The sequence below is a fragment of the Pteropus medius genome, unplaced genomic scaffold, assembly GCF_902729225.1.
Source record: "Pteropus medius unplaced genomic scaffold, Ma_sr-lr_union100, whole genome shotgun sequence".
In the NCBI taxonomy this organism is placed as follows: Eukaryota; Metazoa; Chordata; class Mammalia; order Chiroptera; family Pteropodidae; genus Pteropus; species Pteropus medius.
In genome coordinates this window covers 31313820-31323307 of record NW_024340849.1, presented here as the reverse complement: position 1 = coordinate 31323307, position 9488 = coordinate 31313820, and the positions used below count along the sequence as shown (strand labels likewise).

Sequence of the window (9488 nt, the reverse complement as noted above, 5' to 3'; positions counted from 1 at the left end):
CATTCGACATGAATTCTATATTGAGAAAACAACATATCCTACCTTACCATTCTATTTCAAGTAATATTTAATTGCTTTCTGAACCTCTTCCAACTTCAATTAGTGTTAATTAAGTGTGTAACTAAATACATTACCCTAAAATAATTAGGAATGGTACAGTATTCTCCATAACATATGTGATTTGTATTAGCAGCCTTGGTTTGGAAGAGTCTTAAACAGGAAAATAGACACAGAATCTTTTTTTCTCAGTATAATCTGTTCTCAACCACGTGGACTTAATTAGCAACAGATTCCTTTTGTCATTTTGGGGACACAGGCTGCTATTAGTTATGTAAAAATGGTCCAAAAACCTTGGCATGATATACTAGTCTCGCCATGATATGAATCCTACTTCATCTCTGGTCTTCTATCCCACACTCCAATTTCATTATTGTGACTTTTTTTTTACATGTCCGTGTTTTTGCCTTTGCAGTGCCATCTGCTAAAGTGCCCTCCTAACTGAGCCACACCTACTCGCATTTCTAGTCTCATATTAAGGTTACTATGCTGAATAGTCTCCATTTGTCCCTCTAGTTCTAGTTCTCACTCTTTGCCTCTCAGCCCTGTGCCCCATGGGCTGATGCTGAGGGTCTCCTTCATTACCGTGCTCCCTTGAGCTCTGGCTTGCGATCAAGGTTGGCCAGTGGGAGGCACCAACAGAAGACTGGAGGGCAGGAGGAGGGAGAGGTCTGAGTATTTTTCCTCTCCACTTCCGCATGCTTTCATCCCCATTGGGCTGTGGTTTGGCAATGGCTTTGCTCCTCTAAACAACACCATAGCTCCCAAGCTACAGCTCTCCCTGTACTAGCAACGAATCTTCCCATCCTTTCCAGCTTACGATGTTAACCTCTTCTCACTCTCGCTCATCCTTGGGGGCTTCATCATCCCCATTAGTTCCCTTAACCCTATCACACCTCTGTCAATAATCTTTCCAGTAAGCTCATCATTTACCTCCCTTGCCATCTCTCTCTTGCTGGGACACTATTACAGTTAGCCATTTTATGATACCAACTCCTGTGATAGAATTAAAGTTTTGTGCTCTCACTGAACCCAATGCAGACTTATATCAAACAACCTGGCATACTTGATTGCACCATTTACTTAAAAATGTATTTCTTTCTAGAGTCGGAGGGCTCTAGAAAGTATCACCGGGATGGAACACAGTACCTGGACCATATTTGGTCTCCAGTAAATATTTCTTAATAAATAGATAAATATTATGAGTGGTGGAGATTATTATTAATAAGAACATTTTTTGAACATTTTTATGTGGTAATTTTCTTACATTATTTCATTAAACCTTCACAAGAATTCTACAAAATGAGGTTAACATCTTTTTACAGGTGAGTAGACTGAAACCTAGAGAATATAAATAATTGGTTCAAGTCACAGTAAATGAAAGAGCAAATCTATATCTTTTTAAAATTATTATTCCAAAGTCTTTTCCTTTAACTATTATGCTATACTGCCTGAATAGTGGTGGGTTTCTACAGAAGCCTACAGTGTTTTGCCAAAACATTAAAAAAAAATGTTGTGGCTTCTTGATATTTTCTAAGGTGCCTCATTCCTCATCTTGACCCTTGCTCAGGGATAAACATCTGAATGTTGACTACATTAACATGATTAGTCAGACAACTGTGAAATGTTAATTTTGTGGTATTATATGTGAATTTTGAGAGATTCCGTAGAAGAAGCTCCATACAATTTATACACTTAACTTCTGATTGGTCAAACTAATTATTTAATTCTTATTTGAAAATGTCTAATTCCTTTGCCACAACGGATGGGGCAAAGTGAGATCTATCAAGTACTGGGAGGGTTCAGGGAACCATCACAATCCAGTAGAAACAGATTTCAATCATGGAAACACAGTAGAAAGCCACGCTTCCTAGACCCATGCCAGGATCGACCAAGAAATCAGTGCACTTACAAGGGTTACTGTTGACTATTCTATAGCTGACATGTGGTTTGTAGGGTTTAGATCATATACCAATCTCTTTTGTTACTACGTAACCCATTTCCCATTTGCTCGGAAATAATCGCCAGTGGCACTTGGCTGCAGTGTTTACCCCAAGATAACTCGCAAATTATAGTCCTAACCTTACTTCCAGTTTTGCCACGAAATATTTTGCTTTTATGTTTAGTTTTGCATCACTCTAGTATATCGATAGTCTTTGGAAATAAATAGCATCATTCTATTTATAGCTTTCTGTTTTTAGTAGTGGCATTTCCATTTACAAAATATAATAATTCTTGATCGCTGAAAATGTCAAATCTCAGAAAACGTAGCATTCCTACATGTAATGTTAACATCGTTCTTGAATAGTTGCTAGCCAAAGATTCATTTGAGCAATTCGATTTTTCTGAAATAGATGATTCTGATGATTTTTCAGATAGTGCTTTGGCAGACTATATGGTCAGGTCTCTGTCTGATTCAGAATCTAATGGAAATAGCCCAACATCAGTTGACTATGGTCATACTCTGAAAGGGTCAACTTGTGTTATGATTCCATGTCAAAGTTATGACTTTACCGGCACACCTGGCAGAAAAGTTGATGTCAGTAATAACACTGACCCACTGCGATATTTTGAACAGTTCTTTCCAGAGGAATTGGTTTAAAAAATTACAAGCGAAAGGAATGCCCAAGCTGCCTTGTTGTCTTCAAAGCCGCCTGGTCCAAAAGGATTTTTTTCGAATGGATAAATGGAAAGACGCTGAGAATGACAAACTGATAGTCTTTTGGGCAGTAATGTTACTGCAAGGTATCATGCAGAAACCAGAGCTAGAGATGTTTTGGCCTCTTTTGGATACATCTTAGCTCAGGCAAATTATGACTGGTGAAAGATTTTTACTTTTGCTTTGGTGCCTGCATTTTGTCAACAATTCTTCCATATCTGCTGGTCAATCGAAGGCCCAGATTTCACTGCAGAAGATCAAACCTGTGTTTGACTTTCTTGACAATAAATTTCCAACTGTATATACTCCAAACAGAAACATTGCAGTTGATGAATTGCTGATGCTATTCAAGGGGCAGTTGGCTATGAAGCAGTACATCCTGACGAAACAAGTACAATTTGGTATCAAGCTATATATACTCTGTGAAAGTCAATCTGGTTACGTGTGCAATGCACACAGGGCCCAGTATGAATCTGAAAGATTCAGCTGATGGTCTGAAATCATTGTGCATTATTCTTACCTTGGTCAATGACCTTCTTGGCCAAGATACTGTGTCTTCCTCAATAACTTTTATACATCTCCCATGCATTTTGGAGAATTACATTAAAACAGGACTGATGCAGTTGAGACAGCTTATTGAAACAGAAAACAGATGCCAAATGATCTGAAAAAAAGGAATGCAAAGGGGATGACTGTAGCCAGATTCTGTGGTGAACTGAAGGCACTGACATGGTGTGACAAGGAGGTGACAATGTTTTTAACATTCCATAATAATACTATGATTGAAGTAGACAACAGAAATGGAAAGAAAACTAAGAAGCCATGTGTCATTGTGGATTATAACGAGAACATGGGAGCAGTGGATTGACTGAACAGATGCTCACTTCTTTCCCAACTGAGCACAAAAGGCACAAGTTTTGGTATAAGAAATTCTTTTGCCATCTTCTAAACATTACAGTGTTGAACTCCTATATCCTGTTCAATAAGGACAATCCTGAGCACACAATCAGCCATGTAAATTTCAGACTGATTGAAAGAATGTCGGAAAAACATCACAAGCCAGGACAGCAGTGTCTTCGAGGTCGTTCATGCTCTGATGATGTCACACCTCTTAGCCTCAGAATCCAACTAGTCGCTGCAAAGTTTGCTGCTCTCACAACGACAGGATGGCGAGAAGATCTTGAGATGAATGTGATAATTTTGCGCAGAATGTGATGTTCCACTTTGTGCTTTGAAATTTACCCCATATAAAAAAATTATTAAATCCTGATCACCATCTACATTTCTGTTACATTAGGATTAGAAACAAGTTCTATTTAGAAATAACTCCAAGAACAGTTTTCATATTTTATTTTCACATTGAAAACCAGTCAGATTTGCTTCAGCCTCAAAGAGCATGATTATGTAAAATTAAATTAAAGCTGGCAGCAAGCTGCACTTTTTTTTCCTATATGGGAAATCGGTTAGATAAAAATTATTGAGCCTTTAATTCCTGTCCTTTAATACTTCTGTAGCTTCGTATTCACGTTCTGTTTTCCTAGCAGGCCTCGTTGTGTGCAGAAACTTATGTGGGCCAGCTCTGTACCTGGTTTGTGTCCTATAATATTTGCACTTCCTACCAAATAAATCATCTTAATGTCTAAAATGGTAAGAACAGAAAAGTATCATGGATGCCTTATTAAAGGATTGTTTCTAATACAGATTTTTAAAGAAGTAAGAAAAAGAAAAATTAGGCATTTTTCTTAACCTGGAGGACTTTTTTTTTTTTTAATGTCCTGTTTATGACAATGAAGGCCTTCATTTAGGATTAAATGGAGTTATCATGATATAATCATGCTAAATACATCAATTCATTCTTCAAAATGTGAGGAAATTAAACATTTTCATTCATTTGTTCAGTATATATTTATTGAGCTTCTGCTATAGGCTAGTCGTTCCTAATGTTTGGGAATGATCAGTGAACAAATCAAAGATCCCCGCCATTGTGGATCATGTGCATTTTTGTGAAAATGTAGTCTGTATACAGGAACAACTGAAAAGAGGAGTTTTCAGAATCATACCCTTCCCTTAATTTTATTTTCTATGTCCAAAGAGGTTAAAAGGACACAGAAGAAATCCATAAAAAATACCTTAAAATATTTATAGCTAACACATAATGCATGCAAATTGTCATATTTTACACATATTAACTGATCTAATTGTAACAAAAACCTTATAATATTACATTCATTCCCATTTCATATATGAGGAAACTGAGGCCAGGAGAGGTTAAAAGTTTGCCCATCATCATATAGCTTTGTCTCTAGCAGAGTTGGGACTTGAACCCAGGTCACTCATTCTCACTGTCTTAGTTCTAACCCACATGAGTCTATTTTTCTGTAATCAGCTTTCAGCCAAGGCTCACAGAAGTTTTGGTATGGATAAGATTTATAAACTCATCAGTAAAATATCTTGTTCATTTCAGTAATCCTCCAAATAAAGTACTTCCAGAAAGGAATAACTCACTGCCTCTAAAACTGCCTGAGTAGAAATGTTTCTGTATAACTTATTCTACCAGGTCTTAGTTCTACCTTGAAAACTTTGTAGAAAAATATAATTCCTCTTTCATGTGAAAATATAATTCCTCTTTCATGTGACAAACCTCTTTAACTATGGGAAGACAACTTGACTCTTTTTCTTTCCCCTATCCCAACACTTTCAATGATTTCTTCTTTTTTCAGCTTAAAAACTTTCTATTCCACAATTATCTAGAAGTAAAAAGTAAAATAAACTGAATGATGAAAACTTTAGGTCATTTCTTTCAAAGTCATTTTCAGTGTTGCATTAAAAAAAGAAAATAGCAATCTACGACCACAACAATAAATGAGGTATGTGATTTAATTCTGGATATTACAGAGAGGCTTAATGAAGCAGAGAAGTGAATTTCCAGAGTAGAAGAGATTAAAGTCTGGGAAAGAAGTATACCTGTCTGGGGATTAAAAAACAAACAACTTTAAAAGGTCAAGGAACCTAGAAAAGAATCTCGTAAAGGTAATATTTGGACTCCTGAAGTAACTTAAGGTGAGAAAATTTAGCTAAGAATGGAATTATTTAAATAAAAGGTTGCCATAAAAAATCATTTGCATTGAAAAAAATAATTTTTATACTGGGGAGCCAAAGACTAATTATTAAGAAAGTTGTAGCAGAACTAGATCTGGTTTGTATTACAGATCTTCTGGAGAATAGTTATTTCAAATAAAATAATAGGTGTGAAAACACATTAAAAAGTTAAAAATAACTATATAACAATTTGATTTTGTTTCATGTAAAATTTTAATTTAGGTGGAATAAAAATTGTTCTTTTGCAGCATGTAACAGGACTAATAAAATGTTAAAGCCCTTTGTTTCAAACCCACTTTAATTACGGTTTAAAAGTTACTTGGATAAACCTGAAATTATGGGTTAAAATGGGGCGTATCTGCCTAAATATTTTCCAAATATTAAAAAAAAAACACAAAAAACAAAACAAAACAAAAGAATAGCACAAGAAACTCCAAGGAGATATGACAATCTTTTGGCCATCTTGTTCTTCCAAACCTAATCTTAAAAAGTATGTTCTGGCTGAAATGAACTATGGCTCCATAGAATAAGGTTTGAATCTTTGATTAGATATTTTTAAATGATTAAAATTTAATAAATAATTCTATATGAAATCATTTATTCACTAGTCCAGCGATGAGTAAGGTAACAAAGATGATCTCTTCAGGTTTAGTTTGTTCTGCTACAATGTGTGTTTCTGAAATCAGAATTAGGAAAATTTGCTCATGTGAGATGGGTAAATAAGAGAATGGAGTCAGTAAAATACTGAGGACTCATGGTTTATGGATTTTCTGAGTACATTAATGCTTTGTATTTTCAATTAACAGCAGCTAACCATAAAGTATCAGGGTTTAAAGCAACACACCATAGACAAGCCTAGTTTTGCAATTTCACATAAACTTTTCCTCTTGCTTGTTCGGCTATGGACTCTGTCTTGGAAGTGCTTCATGAGAGTGATTTCCCTCTGATCTTGTTGCAATTTATCCTTGTCTCTACGACTTAGCAGCCTTAATCTTTTCTTACCCATGTCCATCAAACTACTACCATTTTTTCTTGAGGTAATATCCTATATATTCTACAGCATTATTTTGTTTATTAAAAATTTACTATGTCTTTTCAACCATGTTATGTTTTTTAAAGATTGTTATTGATCTCATTAGTTCTCTGATGAAAAAGTTTTGAGTTTTCTATTCCTAATTCCATTTTTCCATACACTTTGTTATATTTAGTGCAGTTTGAGAGGATGTGAGGTTTTTCGAGAAATTCTTTTACCTTCTAATATTATGATATGTCCATGAATCTGCAACCCTATTTAGATTATGTGTTTGCTCCCTATATAGCATATCTTCCTGAGAAGTTTCAAATTCACAGCACTGAATTATCAACTGTTAGATATTAAATCTCCAAAAAGACAAATCTGGACATAAAAACAGAGTTTTAGAGGGAAAAAAAATCAAATTATTAAAGTGTAAATATATTATTGCTTTGATATGAAGAGAAACATTGTTTTGATATCCATGGTATTGAAGGTATAATTAAGTATTTCAGTTTCTTATAACTCCATAACCTAAATCAGAAAGAGCATGTTCAGTTTTTCAGATTAATCATGTCTTTGTAACATAGGAATTTCTTTAAGATACATGCACACACACACTTATTAAAGCAATAAATAATGGCATTGCATTTAATAGGACAACTATAGTTCTTGGCTAACTTTTACTTTTTAATGGAAAAAATCTATTTTTTTTCAAGGAAGACTAGTAGTAATTTAATTAAAATGTACATGTAATAGCAAACTTAAATAATTTAAGACATTTTGAGTTCTTAGAATAGAACATAAAGGTCATAGTTAAAATGAACTTATAGGCTTTACGACACCATGAAAGAATGAATTAATAAAATGTAATTAAAATTATTTCACATTTTACTTCTTTAAGCCTGTTTTCTAATCTGTAAAATAAGGATAATGATAATAGCTACCCAAAGCATTGTTGGGTGGGTTAAATGAGTTAATATATGTAAAGTACTTAACACAGTGGCTGGTCCATAGTAAGTCTTAATTAAACGTTAGCAATTATTCTAATCGATAATTAAAAATCTCATTGTTTAGAGCAGAGATGCATTTACTGGTCCCAACATTTTAATGTTTGAGTCATATATTAAATTTTTTTTTTTTTTTTTTTTTTTGCTACTACGGGTGTCATCTTTTGAATATTTTCCCTGAAAATAATGACAGTCGTGAGGGGCAAAATCAGCAACAATGTACTGAGCACCAAGGCCATGGCTAGGTGTTAAGGCGAGTACAAAGCAATGAAAGCCGTAAAATCAAAAGTTTACAATCGGCAGTGCTCTCGGCGGTCCCCCGGATCTGTCTCTTGATTCAACAGTGTTTGGACAGAACAGACCCAGGGACTCCCCTTCTTCCAGCCTTCCACCACCCTCCGCCCTCTTTTCCAGTCGCAACCTTCGGCATCTTCTCAGCCATCTTTGGCCTCCAAGACCGGCCAACACCGTGTTTTGAGATTAATTCCTTATTGCCGAATAATTATTAGCTCGCAAATCCATCAGAATTATTCCACACAGGTGGAGGCAGCGTCAACCGCCTGATCAACCTGTGTCTGCCGGCCTCCTACACCTACCTCTCTCTGGGCTTCTATTTCGACTGCTACTCTGTGGCTCTGGACGGCGTGGGCCACTTCTTCGGCGGGTTGGCGGAGGAGAAATGCGAGGGTGCCAGCGTCTCTTAAAGATGCAAAACCAGTGTGGCGGCTGCTCCCTCTCCCAGGACCTGCAAAAGCCTTCTCAAGATGAGTAGGGTAAAACTCGGAATGCCGTGGAAGCCGACATGGTCCGGGAGAAAAACGTGAACCAGGCCCTTTTGGATCTGCATGCCCTGGATTCTGCCCGCGCAAACCCCCATCTCTTTGACTTTCTGGAGAGCCACTTCCTAGATGAGGAGGTGAAACTCATCAAGAAGATGGGGTACCACCTGACTAACCTCTGCAGGCTGGGTGGCCCGCGGGCTGGGCTGGGCTCAACCCTCAAGCATGACTAAGAGCCTTTGGAGCCCAGCGGCTTTTGAAGGGCCCCTCTGCATCCCCCAGGTGTTGGCCTCTCTCTGAAACCAAACAGGTAACTTTCTAACCATCCTGGAGCCCTCTCCCATGCTTTGGACCAAATTGAAACAATAAAGCTTTTTGTAGCCAAAAAAAAAAAAGAAAATTTACAATCTAATCTGACAACGAAATCACAGGAAAGTAACAATTTAGTTTTCCTGCAATGTAGTGTTACTTATAAGACACTTTAACTCAGTTTTTACCTTTACCCCACATAAAAATTAACTCTTTTTAAAAGAATGAGCTCTTTATCAAGTTTAGTTTAAGTGAGCATTATTATTGTAGATAAATATTATACCTACTGCAGAGGCCCCCAAATCTTAATGGCTTGGTAAGTCAAATGAGAAGGTAAAATAAAGTTTAGAAGATATGGTCTGTCATTACATCACAGTGTATGACAAATACAAAAAGGCATAAAAGCCTCAAGCAAACAAGGTTTTATAGGTGTTCTGATTATCTTTCGTCTGCGTTAGTGCAAAATTCTTTGAGTTAGTCATACTAATTTTAACTTCTGACTCCATTTCATTTTACACATAGCTGCTTAAAATAAATAGTTTTCCTCTTTGCAAGGACATGAA

General features: G+C 36.2%; 2 pseudogenes; both read left to right on the top strand.

Annotated features, from left to right (window-relative positions):
• The first annotated feature begins 2305 nt into the window (after nt 1–2305).
• Nucleotides 2306–3967, top strand: LOC120589217 (piggyBac transposable element-derived protein 4-like; annotated as a pseudogene).
• A 2463-nt stretch (nt 3968–6430) lies between these two features.
• Nucleotides 6431–8849, top strand: LOC120589213 (ferritin light chain-like; annotated as a pseudogene).
• The last annotated feature ends 639 nt before the right edge of the window (nt 8850–9488 follow it).